The 17,783-nt window shown below is 44.4% G+C and overlaps 1 protein-coding gene across 1 annotated transcript in view; it reads left to right on the forward strand.

Annotated features, from left to right (window-relative positions):
- The window catches only part of SGPP2 (sphingosine-1-phosphate phosphatase 2), a 147,199-nt gene that overhangs the window by 36,204 nt on the left and 93,212 nt on the right, over positions 1-17,783 (forward strand). The window lies entirely within an intron of this gene.

Here is a 17,783-nt window from a genome sequence, read left to right on the forward strand (position 1 = left end):
TGAAATTATTGCTTGATATTTGATCAGCTTGGCTACTTTTCACCTTTTTAAAATGTGGTTTTTGTTTATTCACAAAGCCGTGAAGCTGTGTAGATTGTACATCAGTTACTATCTGCTTTTTGAATTTAAAGATAAGTTGATTCAAGTTGCAAACACATGGCTATATAAGAAATCATAGTCCCAAGAACAGAGTGAGTATAGGAAGGCTTGGTGGGACCTCAAGGAAACACAGAAACTCTCTTAATTCGGCATTTCCAATAGAACTTCCTATGAAGTTGGGAAGGTTCTGTATCTGTGCTTGTCCACATGCGTAGCCATTACTCACATGTGGCTGCTGAGCCCTTGAAATGCGACTAGTACAACTCAGTAACTGGAATTTTTATCTAATTACATTTACACTTAAATAGCCACATCTGGCTACAATACTGGCCAGTACAACTGCAGAGCAACTTACAAATTCACAGTCTTATCTGAGATCATTCTCCCTATCTCCCCTACCACCCCAGCTTCCAAAATGTTGGAAAGTTTGAAGCATCTGCTATTGCTTGTATTGTTGTATTTAAACTTAATCCTCACTACAAAGGAAAAATTGCTACGTTCCCATAGGGAATCCAGATGACAGAGCTTCCACATATAGGATGGGGAGCCATTCTAGAAATACATCTGAGCGGCGTCTACTTGGTTGGCACCAGGCATGGGTGACATCTGTGTGCTCAGAGGAGTGCAAAGTAAACTCATGAGCTTGGCCTCAGTTTCACGGCTCACACAGAATAAAAATAATTCCAATATTTTTGAGAGGGCCTGATAAGTATGGTTGCTTCTCCTGCTCACACTGGGGTCCCATGTGACACAAGAGCAAAATCACCCCTTCTAATAATCTGTCACCAAACTATCAGTTGAGAAGAATCAAAGGGCCATGAAAGATTCTTTAAACTCTTACTGTTCAACTCATTAAGTTCCTCCTCTCCCTAAAGGTCCATTTAAGCTGTTCTGTTATTTAAAAAAAAAAAAGTCTTCAGCAGCTTGTGTTTTTTTTTCCTTGAGAATTTGCTTTTCCATGAGGAAAGACTGAGGACATGAGGAGAACAGAGAATGAGATGGTTGGAAGGCATCATCGACTCAATGGACATGGGTTTGAACAAGCTCCGGGAGATGGTGAAGGAGAGAGAAGCTTGGCGTGCTGCAGTCCACGGGGTTACAGAGTCAGACACTGAGCAACTGAACAGCAACAACAGGAGAAGAAAAGTAGCCCAAGAGGACCTTTAAGCTTTATGAATGTTGTAAAATATTCAGTGTTGTTTTTTTTTCATTGTTCTTTATTTCCTGTTCTTCTCTTTTTTTCAATTATCATGTTTTGTAAATACGAGGCATACATGAAAGCACAGTGAAGATGCTTCTTATCCTAAAACTTCTTATACTTTTAGAGCAAAAAAAGATCCTTAGCATTAATTATGTATGAAGCTATGAAAAGATGGGCTGGCCTTTAATGAATAGTTAATATTTACCTATAAAATATGACATGCTCAGGAGAAAACCACAAATATTCACTGACTGCATGACAAACTTAGAAGAAAAAAATAATTGACCTCTAAAATGGTTCGGTTTTAGGACAAGTGCACAAATGGAGAAAAAGATGCCATAGGTCAAAGTAGTTTTTCAAGATATTTATCGAGCTAAAAAAGCATTACATCTTCTTGTACTTTCACTTTCTATTTATTAATGTTAGGCTGCACCGGGTCTTTGTTGCTGTGTTTGGGCTTTTCTCTAGCTGTGTCAAGCGGGGGTACTCTCTAGTTGCAGTGTGAGGGCTTCTCGTGGTAGTGGCTTCTCATTGCAGAGCATGGGCTCGAGGGTGAGTGGCCTTCAGTAGTTACAGCACTTGGGCTCAGTGGTTGCAACTCCTGGGCTCTGGAGCACATCTCAGTAGTTGTGGCACAGTCTTAGTTGCTGCATGGCATGTAGAATCTTCCCAGATCAGGGATTGAACACGTGTCTCCTGCATTGGCCAGCAGATTCTTTGCCACTGAACCATCAGGGAAGCCCACAAAGCATTACATTAGATAGATTTTGTCCTCCTACCTTGACATATCGATCTTCATATGACTTGGAAAGCTAGGTTCATAGTTAAAATTCTCAGACCCCAGAGTTCCTCGCTGGCATGCGGTGGTGTCAGGGAGCCAGCCTGTCACTGCCTGGGGCTGCACGATGGATTCCTGTGTGCCCAGTCTGCTTCCTCACACTAGCCAGCCCTCGGGTCTAGGGGAGTGCACACCAGTGCTCACGCTTCCCAGCTGGCTCAATAGGTAACAGAATCCACCTGCAGTGCAGAAGATGTGGGAGACTCGAGTTCCATCCCTGGGTCAGAAAGATCCCCTGGAGGAGGGCATGGCAACCCACTCCTATATTCTCACCTGGAGAATCCCTTGGACAGAGGAGCCTGGCGGGCTACAGTCCATGGGGTCGCAAAGAGTCGGACCCAACTGAAGTGACTGAGCACGCACGCACACCAGCAGTCTCATTTACCCTAGGAAGGACGACCCTGACAGAGAGACCTGCAGAGGCCCTGCCTGCAAGCTCTGGCATTTGGGCAGGGAATGCTGGGCCACCAGGTCTGGAGAAGGATCTAGCAGCCTGAGCATCTTCCCTTGCTCAGGGAAGAAGGACACAGCTGGAGGAGGATCAGAGTGGGGTGTCTACATCACAGAGTCCAGGACACGGACCCTGCAGCCTGAGTCTAAGGGCAGCATGGAAGCTTTCATATTTTAAGAGCCAGTGACCATTTCAGTACTGCCCTGCTGGAAGAAACTGTGTTTCCTAACATGCCCCTTAAATCTCACCATCCTAGGACAATAGAGCAGTCTCTTACTGGAGGTGCCCTTCAGTAAGAGTTCTGCAAGTGGTCTCTTTTGCAGTGGGAATCATGAATTTTCAGTTTGGTGTTTCCAAGACTCTTGAGGGCTTTTATTTCTATTTTTAAGTTTTCTTGAGATACAAGTCACATACCATGCAATGCGCCTATCTAAATGGTTTTCAGTATATTCAGAGTTGTACAACTTTCACCAGAAGCTATTTTTAGAGCATTTTCATCCTCCTAAAAAGAAACTCATCTGCATTAGCGCCCCTCCCCCTTTCCTCCCCACCTCAGCTCCAGCTGTGGGCAACCACCGATCTACTTTCTGTCTTAAAGTACTTTTCCCCTTTCATGTGTCCATAGGCCTAGAGAGCACTGTAAAACCTTAGTACATCCATCCAATCTTATTTTTCTCATCAGATGTGGATTTGTGCTTCTCCAACTTCAATGTGTGTGTGTGAATCCCCTGGGGAATCGGGTTAAAATTCCCAGGGATTCCCCAGGTCTGGGGTGGACTTGACATTCTCAACTGCTATCAAGTGACGCCCATGCTCTGGGTCTGGGGACCACATTTCAAAGGATAATGGGTGATGCTGAAGTCATTATTTTAACTGGAGTAACTTCCATTTCCTGGGTTTCCCTGGTGGCTCAGACGATAAGGAGCCTGCCTGCAATGTGGGAGACCCAGGTTTGATCCCTGGAGAAAGAAATGGCAACCCACTCCAGTATTTTTGCCATGGGAAAATCCTATGGATGGAGAAGCCTGGTGGGCTAAAGTCCATGGGGTCGCAAAGAGTTGAACAGGACTGAGCGACGAACACACAAAAACAGCCTGCATTTCAGACGGTGTGGCAACGACTTGTGATTTCAACGGGCTTAGGATGGCAGGTTTACATCCCATCTTAGAAAGTGGTGCGGGGGAGGGGAAGGAAGAGTGTGTGTGTGTGTGTGTGTGTGTGTGTGTGTGTGTGTGTGGTGTGTGTGTGGTGTGATTCAGTGGGCAGAGCTTTGCATACATGGACCTCTGTCTACCATTCTGAAATGAGGCCTGTGAGGACCCCAGGCCTCCTTTCTGTCTTTTCTTTCAACCCGTGTTCACCCTGCTTTGTCAGCATCCTTGTGGAAGCAGGCAGAGACACTCCATTGTTTACTTTGGTCTGGTTCCCTTCCTCATCGGGGCTGCAAACCCACATTTCTCTGACCATCTCTGCCTCAGGGTCATCGGTTCTGGTCACACAGCGCTTTCTGGAAATAGTATCCTAGGAAAAGAAATGAGAAGCACATTTTCCACACTGTGGTACTTGCAGTGAGCTCTGTGTCCTCCGGTGTAGGAGCCGTGGTCTCCACTGGCGGGGGAGGCCTCTGAAGCATGTGTCCCTCGGTGACAGAACTGAGCTGCAGCCCAAGGGTTCATTTGGGGTGGGTCTTGACACAGCCTGTGGCATTCGGCCGCCTTCCATGGAGGAACTCACTTTCTCTGGGTTTCATCAACTTGTTTTTGTTCCTGTGGTTTCTTGCTAAATAACTGTATCCTCAGATCCCACACAGCAGAGCCAAGGCCAGAAACAGAAACCGAGCTTTCTTCATCTTCCATGATGGTCCACGGAGGCCCTGGGAGCACCGATGGGGAACCCGGAGCCCAAGAGGCTCACCCCGGGCTGCGGGTGGCAGAGGCAGGTTGTGTGTGAGACCCTCTAAGAGCAGAGCTTGAGAAGTGGTTTCCCGGCTGTGGTGCAAGGGTGTCTGACCTCTCCTGAGACACATGTCAGCCTGCAAAGATGGGGGAATCACGGAGAAAGGATGAGAATGTGAGCACAGAGCGGGCCGTGCAGAGCACACCTCTGATCATGACACTTCCTGCTCAAACACTCTCAGTGGTCCCCATTACCCACATCCTCCTCGTTACCGCCTTCGGGACTCCGCTCTCTGGTTCTAGTCACCCCTTCCAGCCTTGCTGCCGACGATTCCTGCTATAAATGCCGTACGCTCCAGGCATGTGGACCAGGTTCTGTTCCAGGAGCACTGTGCCTTGCTGCATCCATACTTCTCCTCAGGCCATTCCTTCGGCTAGAATGTCCCTGTTCCCTTTCTCTTTCTGTCGCAGTTCCAGCCTCCTGCCAGGACAGCTCCCTTTCCTTCTCCTCTATAATATCTTTGTTTTTTAAATCTTCTCATCTACTTCCCCTCCTCTGTGCTTTCTCCTATAACCAGACACTTCTGACACTATCCTTAGTATTTATGTGTGTGTGTGTGTGTGTGTGTGTTAGTTGCTCAGTCGTGATGGACTCTTTGTGACCCCATGGACTGTAGCCCGCCAGGCTCCTCTGTCCATGGGATTCTCCAGGCAAGAATATGGGAGTGGGTTGCTATTCCCTTCTCCAGGGGATCTTCCTGACTCAGGGATTGAACTTGGGTCTCCCGGATTGCGGGCAGATTTTTTTACCCACTGAGCCACCTGGGAAACACCTTACTAAAACCATGCAAATACAGCTACCATCTCTTGAGCTCACACTGTGTCTGGTGTGGTGTAGTATGGTTTACATAAGTAACTTCTTTTTATCTTCTAAGGGCCTCTGCAAGGGAGCTGGTATTAGATCTACTGCACAGTTGAAAAATTCAAACTTCCCCAGAGTTGCCCAAGGCTGGTGATTCTTACCAACTGAACTATGAGGGAAGCCCTCATAACTGTGGCCATTAGGCCACCTTAAACTGTATCCCTGATGCTTCTGCAAAATCTGGCAAAGAGACTTGAAGTCACCAGAAAACGAAACAAGCAAGCCACAGTAAGACCAAAAAATGCAGACAGGTGGTCTCAGGGAATGTTGTCGCTGTTGCATGGTTATCATTGGCAACATTGAGGAATGAGCAAGGTAAGACAGCATCCATGGAACAATACCTCTGGGGGCTCTAACGGAAGTGGGTGGGAAACTCCAGTAAAGAGGTTCTCGGGTGATAAGATTCTTGGTCATCCAACCTGTGATGTGTTTGCAGTCTTGGTCTGTCCCGGGAGTTGCTATAAGAATGGGTGTGTAAGAAGGGGGAGGGGGGGTCACAGTAAAGGTGGAACAAGAAAAACTTAAATGGTTAAACCTTACCAAAATCATGATCTAAAATAATATAGGGAAATGCTTACAATACAATAAATAATACTTAAAATTTTAAGATTCAGTAGAATCTCAATTTTTGTAAACACAGGCCACATGCTTGGGCACCAGAGAGGAGAAAGACCAATGGGACTATTCATAGGGGTTGAATCTGAGGGTTAGGATACTGGGTAATTTTTACTTTGTACAGCTTTTGAAATCCCGCATGTTCTAGAGTGAAATGTGTTCATCAGAAGAATAACAAGTGATCATCAGATAATCAGGAAAAAAACAAATGATATAAAAAGCCCAAATTTTAACTCAAAAAATTAAAAGTGAAAACAAAACAAAAAACAACCCTCACAGGGCATAAGGAAATCAGTGTGCCCAGAAACAGGCTGGGTGGGGAGGACCATTGTTCTCACCCAGCATGGCTTTCTTCTTAATGTTCTTTTATGCGTGTATGTATAATTTCAAAGCTTTTCCTAAGTTTATTTTTGTGACCAGTGGCTTTAAACTTGCTAAGAGATAGGCTTCCAGAGGGAACTGTGGTTTGAAAATGTGACGGAAATTGATGGAACCTCCCAAGAACTTTTGGTGTAGACAAGGCCTTAGAAGTGTGCAGGGAGTGAGACCCTCTCAGCAGAATGCCCCATCCCTGCTTTCCCTGCGATACCCATCACCATGTAAGAACAGTGCCCCAGAGAGGGGCAGGGAGGGATCAAGAAAGAAAAGCTCACTGCGGTGGCTTCTCTCATCGTGGAGCCTGGCTTTAGGGCACACGGGCTTCAGCAGTCACAGCACGAGGGCTCACTGGTTGCATCTGCTGGGCTCTAGAGCAGGAACTCAGTAGTTGCGGCCCACAGGCCTAGTTGCTCCACGGCACGTGGAAAATCCCGAATCAGGGATCACACCTGTGTCCCCCGCACTGGCAGGCAAGTTCTTAACCACTGGGCCACCGGGGAAGCCTTGTTTTTAAATCTCCGTACATAAAAGGTCACCAAGGAGAAAACTTTAGGTGTATCTGAATAGTTTCTTACATTTTGGTGATGCCTTTTTAAAAGGAAAAAAAAATATATTTTTAACTGAGGTATAATTGACAGATAACATTAATTTCAGGTGTACAACAGTGATTTCATACTTGTATATATTGCAAAATGATCATCGCAGTAAGACTAGTGTCCATCACCACCCATAGATACAGAATTTTTTCCCTTGTGGTGTAAACCTTTATGATTTACTCTCAGCAGACTTTCAGATATGCAATGATGGTCTTATTGACTGTAGTCACCATGGCTGAACAGTAATTCCCCATGACTTATTTATTTTATAAATAGAAGTTTATATCTTTGACCGCCTTTACCCATATTTTGGTGGTGCCTTTATAAATCTTTAGCAAATGTTTCTTGAAGGGAATTAGGAGTGGGTGAGTTCATGCTGCCAGGTTAGGGCAGAACTGAGTCAGTCCTTCCAAGTTCTGAGTTCTGAGTATGTGTATCTGGGTAGGGGGTAGAATTCCTGCATTAAAACTAACAAACCCAAGCTTATGACTCCTTCTTGAACATCCTATAGCTCGTCCAAATGTCCTTTTGATAAGTTAATATAAATGAATGAGAAACATCTGCATCAGAAATCTCCCTGAACACACCAGGGCTTAACAATTAAATGGAAGAATGTTTGGCACAGTGTGGTTCAGGTTTTAGCAGATCCAAACTGTTTTGCAAAACAGTTGTTCTGAAGACATTCTGAGAATTTAAAAGGCAGCTGGTTCTCCCACCCGCTCTAAAAATGAGAGTGGTGATTTCTGTTCTTTGTGTCGACTCTGGTTGCTCTTACTGACTGTGGAGGGACTTCTCCTCGCAGAGGCCCTGTCTCTGGTCTCTGCCAAGTGCTGTCCTCGCCTCTCATTCTCTCTTTTCTCTTTCTCTCAATCCTACATTTGGGTCCTCAGCAGATACTCTGTGTTTCAGGCACAGTTCTAACAGCGATGACGAGGCTGCATTTTGTCGAGCTGTGAGATCCAGTTCTAGGTTCAGGTCGAGCATTATTTTCACCCTGGTTCACAGAATTTAATAATCCTTGTCCCTTTCACCCTTCCTGATGGTGCCCGATATGAGAGCTGGTCTCTGGGGAAAAGAGAAAGAAATTATCAAACATTCAGAGGAGGAGCTGAAATCTGATGGATGGTCCAGAGGAAAGCAAAGCTCAAATTGTGGGAAAGGCTACAACGAAAACGCCACTGTAAATAAAAGCCAAGTTCAGTTCAGTTCTCTTGAGCCTCCCTCTTGTTCTGGAACACAGACTGAGTGATCCCAGCAAATGCCAACGAAGCAGATGAAAGTGATTAGTGTGCTGTTCCCTTTCAAGCTCTTTTATTCGAAGACGTTGTCCTTCCATTTTAATTGACTTTCAGTCTCGCCATCGTGAAATTTTAATCACCCGAGCACGGAGACGACATCTCAGATCACCCAACTCGTAATTCTATCTCAACTGCAAGATGAAAGAGGACACCCTCATGCATTCTTGTCCCTTCTGTTTTCCCCTTCAAGGGACACTGTCAATCTTCCTTAGGCTTCCTGAGTGATCATTTAATTTTCTTTGGAGGTTGCAAAGTCTTGATTTCCTAAACTGAAAAAAAAAACAAAAAGAGTAATTAAAAGTGATGGAAGCATATTAGGAAAGAGATGGAAATTCAAACAAATGGACATCTACCCCACTGGGCAAACAATGCGACTCCATCCCCAGTGGCTTTTAAGTTTAGCACTGCTAGTTAATATTTCTCCACTAAGTTTAAGAAATTAAAAACAAAAGAATTAAAGCGTGGCTTTTTCCCTTGGCTTCAGAGCCAAAGCTTGTTTTAGTTTTGTCAGAGTTCAAATAATGAAATTCTTATTTGGAACCTTTCAGGGACTTGCTGTTATTCTCAGCCGAGATGCCAAACCTTAGCTTGATCTTGCTTCTGCTCTTAATTTCATCTCTTCTCTCTCTTTTTCATCTGCCATGTCCTGGCACACAGGCTTGGTTCCTCCTTCGGGGCCTTTTGCTAAGTGGTCTTTCTAACCCTGGACGCCAAAGGAACCAGCTCATTTCCCGATGCAGGGCTCAGCTCAAATGTCTCCTCCTTGGAGAGCATCCCCCAACACACACATATCATTTGGTATCACTTAATCCTGCTTTCATTTCATCATAGTGCTTATTGCTAAACGAAATAATCTCACTTGTTGTCAATCTTCCATCCCTAAAGTGTAAAATGGCAGAGTGGTAAAGAATCTGCCTGTAGTGCAAGAGATGCAGGAGGTGAAGGTTCAGTCCGTGGGGTCGCAAAGAGTCGGACACGACTGAAGTGACTGAGCACAAAGTCTAAGCATTGAATACATGATCTGTGTAGATGTGGCCTCCCTCTGCAAAAGATTTGCCACTTTCAGTTAAAACAAAAAGGAGGGCATTGCTTGGTTTGTACTTGGCGTGTTAACATGCCAGTTGCTGTTTTATAATAACTTGGAGTGTTTATTTTGCAAATGCTCCATCTCTCCAGTGTGTCCTTACACGTCCACCAAAGCTAGGCTTTTAGAGACAGGGAGCAAGACCCAAACCTTGCAAAGTGCAGGCTGTAATGAAGAGGCGTCAAGTTCCTTAGAGTTGCCCTTCCTCATCTCTAGGCTCTAGATTAGAAATTCTTACTACATGGCTCAGTAGTAAAGAATCTGCCTGCCAGTGCTAGGAGCCACAGGAGATGGGGGTTCAATTCCTGGGTTGGGAAGATCCCCTGGAGAAGGAAATGGCAACCCACAAGAGTATTCTTGCCTGGAGAATCCCATGGACAGAGGAGCCTGGTGGGCTACTGTCCATGGGGTCGCAAAGAGTCAGACACGACTGAGGACGCACATGCAGAACGTGGGCAAGGCTAGAGCTTTAGTCCCGAATTGCCTACCTTCCAGGACACTTCTCCCACCATGGAAGGTGTTTCTCCGGAGGCCCCAGTCTCCATAAATGACTGTTAGATTGGAGACCAGGCTGATGTCCCTTGCCTCCCAAAACTGCAAGCACATGAAGTGGTTCCCACCTTGGAAAATGATGCCAAGATGACAGCCCCCGGGAGCTGATGAGAAGAATTCGTGTGTAGGTTGAATGTATAGCAGATGTAACTAGAAATGACAAAGGCTTTCCCAAGTTGGGTTAAAAAAGCAGTTTAAAATTCCCAAAACCATTGATTTTAGTGGAATACTCTCCTCTTAGTTTTTTTAAAAATAATTTTTATTTATTTTTGGCTGTGCTGGTTCTTTGTTGCTGCGTGGGCTTTTCTCTAGTTGTGGAGGCCACTCTCTAATTGCTGCGTGTGGCCTTCTCATTGCGATGGCTTCTCTGGTGGTGGAGCATGGGCTGGAGGACACTCAGGCTTCAGTAGTTGTGGCACATGGGCTTGGTTGCTCCGTACCATATGAGATCTTCCTGGATCAGGGATTGAACTGGTGTCCCCTGAATTGGCCGGCAGATTCTTTACCACTGAGCCACACCAGTGGCTCAGTGGTAAAGACACCAGCGAAGTCCTCTCTTTTTAAAAAAATTTTATTTATTTTTAATTGGAAGATAATTGACTTACAATATTGCTTTTTGCCATATATCAACACGAATCAGCCATAGGTATACGTATGTGCCCGTCCTCTTGAACCTCCCTCCCACCTCCCACCCCATCCCACCCCTCTAGGTGGTCACAGAGCACCAGTTTGAGCTCCCTGCATCATACAGCAAATTCCCGACTATCTAATTTTACATATAGTATTGTATGTGTTTCCATGGTACTCTCTCATCTTACCCTCTCCTTCTCAACCCCTCTCTTCTTAGTTTTTATCTTTTCCTCCAAAAGTAAAAAAATGCTGCCTCTGTCTTAGCAGAGAACATAAGGACAGATACTCCGGCCTGCAGAGCCAGAGAAACTTGTCTCCAAGCCAGGATGCAAACGGTAGTACAAGAGCCCTTTTTAGGGAAATGAGATTTCTTTTTCTGTGATGGTCTGAGAGGTTAGGAATGTTTTTCACGCTTCAGAGCTCTTTGACTAATTTTGAATTTGTCATCCAGGAATTTATGCAAACCCTTCTCAGATGAAGGCAGGGAGCCTGGGACGGCTTCTTTTCTTTCTGCATCGTCAGTGGGTCAGTTGATCCACTGCTATTTCGGTGGGATGCCTCTTCCTCGTGCCCTTCCCGTCAGTACCTCCTGTGGTTGAGGGGCACACCAGGGCTCAGTTCATGCACTCAGCTTGCTGTGGGATCCTCCACGGAATTCACAAACTGCTCCCTCTGGTTTGTCACCAGCATTTTTACCTGTCACTTTGATCATGCTCTCTTACTCTCTTAAACTCCTGTTGAGGCTTCCTCTAACACTGAGAATTAAACCTGAGAACCTTCCATCTGGGTTTAAAAACCCTTCACTGGGAATGTCCTTGCCCCTTGCTACTCAAAGTGTGGTCCATGGGTGGGCAACCTGGCCGTATCTGCATCACCCTAGAGCCCATTAGAACTCGCAACCCTGCCGCAGGTGAACTGCATCAAAGTCAGCATTTTTAATAAGATCCAGGTGAGTCACGTGTGTGTTAGAATGGAGAAATGCTTTCTGGGAAATCCTCCCTGCTACCATCATCATTCATGGCCATCAAGTAGGTCTTAGAGCAACATTTCTCCACCTGGCTCTGACGTGATGCTTGGCATATAGCAGAGCAGCACACTCCAATTTAATCTTCCCAGTGTCTCCATGTGGTATGTACTGTTGTTATTCCCACTTGCAGAAGGGGAAACTGAGGCCTTTGGGAGATGCTCATTCAGGTAGTGAGTGCTGGAGCAGCCTGGATTTAATCCAAGACACTCTGCCTCCAGAGTTCATGTGCCTAACTATTGGCTCTGCACCCTCCCCTTTTCTGGACTCTTCCCTCCAAGTCTATTAGCTCTGGACTCTCTTGCCTCTTTCTCATTGGTCTGTAAAACTTCTCTAAAGCAAAGCCATGTTGAAGGAAATGCTGCTGTTTGGTGTCTTCTAGAAAAGCTTTGAGTCCTAAAGTTATTTTTAAGGAAGATTGTGCTGTACTCTGTAGAGATTTGATCTCTCAGCCAAGGAGAAGGAGCTCTTTCTACTGCTTCCAATTTAATACAGGCCATGTGGAGCCTCAGATATTACCCTCCCCAGATGTGAACTTCTGGCTGTGTTGAGATAGAGTAGTATCTCAAACTTGACCTTTGGAAGAATCCTTACATTTACAACTCTAATCAGAAAAAAAAATGGAGATAATTCATATGACCTTCAATGACATTGGTGCAGAGTTTATCAAGTCCTTTGAAGACCTTAAGGTCAGAATGTTTATAGCCTGTATAGTCAAGGCCAGAGTTTCGTTACAGGAGGTTAGCTATATGAGGTCAGGAAGAGATTAAGGTCAGTGGTTTTCAAACCAATTATTGAACTGCTTTGAGGGAATATTCCAGAGAAAAACTTGGAGGCTTTGGTGTGAGGTAGTGTCTGAGCTGAAAGAGAGGTTCCCTGGGCCCCACCTCACTTTCACCCAATTAGTTTCAATTTTACATCATTTTGTATAATACGTCCTGGGGTAACATTCTATTTAATGGGCACTTCCCTACTTAGGGTTTTCCTGGCGGCTCACACGGTAAGATCCCTGGGTCAGGAAGATCCCCTGGAAAAGGGAATGGCTACCTATTCCAGTATTCTTGCCTGGAGAATTCCATGGACAGAATTTTCTTTTTGTATATTAAAAGCCAATTAAACTACTCCATCCTTTGCATTTGAGGCTGTTGAGTTTCAAAAAGGCAAATTGACTTCCCCAAGGTCATGCATTGTTTTGGCCAAAAGCTATTTCTTGTATTCCTCCTTTGAAAGCTCAGAAGCTGGGCCAGCTGCCAAGCCTGCTGGACATTCACTTCTTTGCTGTCTGGGTCAGCCCTTCTTACAGTCAGTGGTGCTGACCTGGCCATTTTTCCTTGCATTTAGGACTGTGTGTGTGTTTGGAAAACCAAACACCATTCAGGTGTTTTAGGGGCAAAGCTAAGTCAAGAAGTCATATATTGGCAGCATTCTTTGTCTTCATCTTGGGGTGAAGCTGTATGGCTGTCTCACTGTCCTGACTTAGTTATCCATTGAAGGCAGCCTTGCAGAGAACACAGAATATTCTGGTACCTGCAAAACAGAGCAGCTGTTCCCCTCCAAACATTAGTTTACCAAACCCCCCATTTTAGGAGAATGTGCATTTGAGGAATGTGTGACCAAAAGGGAAAGATGGCATTGAAAGACTGAGATCATGTATTTTTCCCTGCTCCTGCAAAAACATTTTTTTCTTTCATTTTCAGGAAAATAAATCAATAGGTGAAACAGACAAAATGAGAATTTCAGTGACAGTTTACAGTTAGTAATGATGGATATATGGGTAATTTCCATCATATCATCTGTTGTTTACTAGAAACTTCTTTAAGGCAGATGATTGGCATACTAAGAGATGTTTTATTTCTAAAAATAGCTCTTCACCCACCTGTATGTTCAGTGCTTGTCCTGATCTTTTGTTTAGAAAATTGGGTGCTAATCACTGCCTCCCTCCTGAGTCTGGGCCCCAGAAATGCAGCCCCACTGCCTGGGATGTAAGCCCTTTGTGTGTGGCCAGTTACGTAGAATGTAGATGTTTCATTCCGGGACTTGATTTTCTGTCAGTTTTTCTCTCTTCTCTCTGCCATTCACTTTACCTACTGTTTCTTTCTCTAACCCCAGTTTCTGCTCCCTCTAATTGTTCCCAGTGGAACCAACACATACCCTGGAACTAAAATTCTTCTTTACAGAGATATATTAAAGTGATACACACTGTGATCTCCTACAAGGGAAACTTAGATTCTTGTTCTGAAAAGACAGGTACTTAATTATTTATAGTATATATAATTCCTAAGAATTTGGAGGCAAATATTAGCTCTCAAGCTATTTAGTTACATATAGAGATGTTACTTAAAAACTCCTTTGGCTGCCCTATATACATGTTGGAGGCTTCCCTGATAGCTTAGTTGGTGAAGAATCCTGCACTACAGGAGATCCCGATTTGATTCCTGGGTCAGGAAGATCTGCTGGAGAAGGGATAGGCTACCCACTCCGGTTTTCTGGCCTAGAGAATTCCATGGACTGTATAGTCCATGGGGTCACAAAGAGTTGGACACGACTGAGGGACTTTTACTTCACTTCATATACATGTTGATATTTTTAATTTCACTTTTGCTTTTTGTTTCTAAGATTTAGAGAGGATTCAGTTCTCCACCAAAAAATAGTTCCTAAGAGATTGTAGAAAGCATGCCTAAAGATATTAATTAGTTACATGTAACATTACTTTGCCAACAAAGGTGCCTGTAGTCAAGGCTATGGTTTCTCCAGTGGTCGTGTATGGATGAGAGAGTTGGACTGTGAAGAAGGCTGAGTGCTGAAGAATTGATGCTTTTGAACGGTGGTGTTGGAGAAGACTCTTGAGAGTCCCTTGGACTGCAAGGAGATCAGCTCTGGGTGTTCTTCGGAGGGAATGATGCTAAGGCTGAAGCTCCAGTACTTTGGCCACCTCATGTGAAGAGTTGACTCATTGGAAAAGACTCTGATGCTGGGAGGGATTGGGGGCAGGAGGAAAAGGGGACGACAGAGGACGAGATGGCTGGATGGCATCACTGATTCGATGGACATGAGTTTGAGTGAACTCCGGGAGTTGATGATGGACAGGGAGGCCTGGCGTGCTGCGATTCATGGGGTTGCAAAGAGTTGGACACAACTGAGCGACTGGACTGAACACTAAAGCAGTTTTTTGTCATCTTTGGCAAATTTTTCCATTATTTACTAGGATTAAGGTGTTGAACTTGGTCTCAGATAGGTCTCTAGGATAGGGTATGGTTGTTGCTGATTGTTTATGATGTCATGTAACATTTAAGTGTTTATTATTTAAGTGTTAGTCACTCAGCCATTTCTGACTCTGACCCCATGGACTGCAGTCCTCTAGTCTCCTCTGTCTATGGAATTCCACAGACAAGAATACTGGAGTGGGTTGCCATGCCCATCTCCAGGGGATCTTCCAACCCAGGGATCGAACCCAGGTCTCCTGCATTGCGGGTGAATTCTTTACCGTCTGAGCCACCAGGAAAGCCCTTGGGTACTGTGAAATGACATGAGGGAGGGGCTTGACCCTTGTCAAAGTTTGGCAAAAGTTTTTCCTCCTAAAGCTTCAAAGCAGGAGAGAGTCCCAAGTGTACCTGGCAGCTGGTGCGTTAAAATAACTAATCTTCACATACAAAAGGCCTCTTCACAGGATTTGGCCAAAGGTCAAGCCTGTTGGATATATATTTATAAAACAGAGTCTGTAGAGATTAGTCCTCACTTTAGATAATGAGTGACAGGAGGAGGAGGGAGGAGTTTGTCACTTACGTATTCATCACGGTCCCTTGACCTCGTTCTGCACGTCTAGCCATAGTTATCTTGCCAGAGAGGTAGAACTATACACTTCCTTATTTAATTCATTTTGTGCTTTATTGTCTTTGCTCTTGAGGATGGATCCATTCTCTCTCCTTTGAATTCACTTAGAAGTGAAGTTGCTCCCCAAAGAGAGATGAACTTCAGGCTTACGTTGTATGCTCCTAACGAGTAACTTTAATCCTGACTAATAACTTTCTCACAGACAGTGCCATGTACCGCTGGGCTTTGAGGCTGAAGATTTGCACTTAACCGTGACTGGTTTACACAAATCTAGATATACCTCTGGAGCCAAGGATGGTGTCAACTCCTGCCCGAGACACTGGGCTCTGTAGGGGAGGTAGACATGCTGGAATAAAATCAGGAACCTCAGAAAGAGGAGAAAGTGATGCATACTTGGTAGGTAGCCAACAGTGTCTAGCACAGTTAATATTCTGGCAATTTCCAAGGTCATTTTTTTTTTTTAAGTATAAAAGCATTCTTGGCCTTTTTCAAGGCTTCAAATAAAATATTGGTCCTTTAAAAATTAATTTCCTCAAATTATAGATTTTGATACCCACCCACCCCCACCAGATAAGAGCTTCTTGAAGCCAGGCCTCATGCCTGGCTCATCTGAATATTCTTGGCAGCCCAAGTTCTGAGTCATCATAGACAATGACTATTTGCAAAATAAATGCATATAACTTATTCTCTGGATTCCCCCAGGATTCAAGGACCTCAGACATTGTGTAAAAACAAACCAAAACTCCAGACCTACAAGACCCTTGACAGAGTCAATCCTGTGGTAGGGCTGCCTTTTTTCCTTCTCATTTTCAGTACTGGTTTTTTACTTTGATTTTATTTTTATGAAGTTCACAGCTACCTTCATTAACATTAAAATTCTATTGTTTAGATTCATTTATTGGGGTGACTGTTTTTGTTTTTTTCATTACAATTATACCATAATTTGAGGACATATACCATATTTTAAAATAGATTGTTTGTTTACTCCAGTTTTAATATCCTTAAGTTTTTTTTTCCTTCCCTCTTCTCCCTGCCTACTACCAGGATGATAGAAAATGGGAGTGCATTTTAGCAGGTCCAGGTGTACTTGCTGTTTCTTAGGTTCTCACTGTAGTGGGTTGACTTTAACAAATCCCATTTAAAAGGTAAATTACAAACATTCATCAGCAAGTGATTTTTCTAAAGTCTTCATATTAGCTATCTCTTGTTGCCGCAACAGATTAGCACAAAAGCCGTGGCTTAAAACAACACTCGTTTATTCTGTGGCTACAGAATGCATGGAAGGCAGAAGTCCAAATGGTTCTTACTTGGCTGAAATTAAGGCATCAGCAAAGGTGCCTTCCTTTAGGAGCCTCAAGCAGAGGGTCGGTCCTTTCCCTCACTTTTTCCAGCTTCTAGAGGCTGCCTGTATTCCTTGAATCATGGCTCCTTCCTCCATCTTCAAAGTCAACAGTGTAGCATCTTCAGATTCTAACTGGGTTTCTGACTTGACTCTTTTGCCTCCTGTTTTTTTTTAAGATTTTGTGATTACCTTGAATCCATCCACATAATCCAGGGTGACCCCTCGACCTCGAGATCATTAATTACATCTGCAAACCTCTTTTTGTCACATGAGGTAACATATTTGCAGATTCTAAGGATTAGGATGTGGACATCTTTGGGGCCATTCCCCTGTCTATCATAAGCATGCATGCATGCTAAGTCGCTTCAGCTGCGTCCAACTTTGGTGATCCTAAGGACTGTAGCCTGCCAGGCTCCTCTGTCTAAGCAAGAACACTGGAGTGGGTTGCTGTGCCCTCCTCCAGGGGATCTTCCTGACACAGGGATCAAACCCAGGTCTCTCATGTCTCCTGCGATGGCAGGCGGGTTCTTTACCACTAGCGCCACCTGGGAATCCACCACAGTCATAGACCCACACAGTGTTCTCACAGAGTTCCACTACCTCGAGTTTCTAGCTTTCTGTGTACTCAGGAGAAAGGCTTTGAGTTTTTGTGTATGTGTGTCTTCCCCTGATATTTCTGTCTTGGATGTTACTACTTTAATTTTATGAAGTGGTAAAGAATCCACCTGCCAGTGTAGGAGACATGGGTTCAATCCCTGGGTCAGGAAGATGTCCTGGAAAAGGAAATGGCAACCCACTCCAGTATTCTTGCCTGGAAAATCCCATGGACAGAGGAGCCTGACGGGCTATATTGTTCATAAAGTCACAAAAGAGTCAGATGTGACTTAGTGACTAAACAACAACAATATCAACAAACCATTATCTGTGTTTGTGTGGACACATCAGGGTGGATAGATAGATGTTCAATATTCGGACAATAATGACTGGGTATTGGGTTGATACAATGATAATGTAAAATTCGCTCCGT

This window comes from Bos indicus, chromosome 2 (assembly GCF_029378745.1).
Source record: "Bos indicus isolate NIAB-ARS_2022 breed Sahiwal x Tharparkar chromosome 2, NIAB-ARS_B.indTharparkar_mat_pri_1.0, whole genome shotgun sequence".
Lineage (NCBI taxonomy): Eukaryota > Metazoa > Chordata > Mammalia > Artiodactyla > Bovidae > Bos > Bos indicus.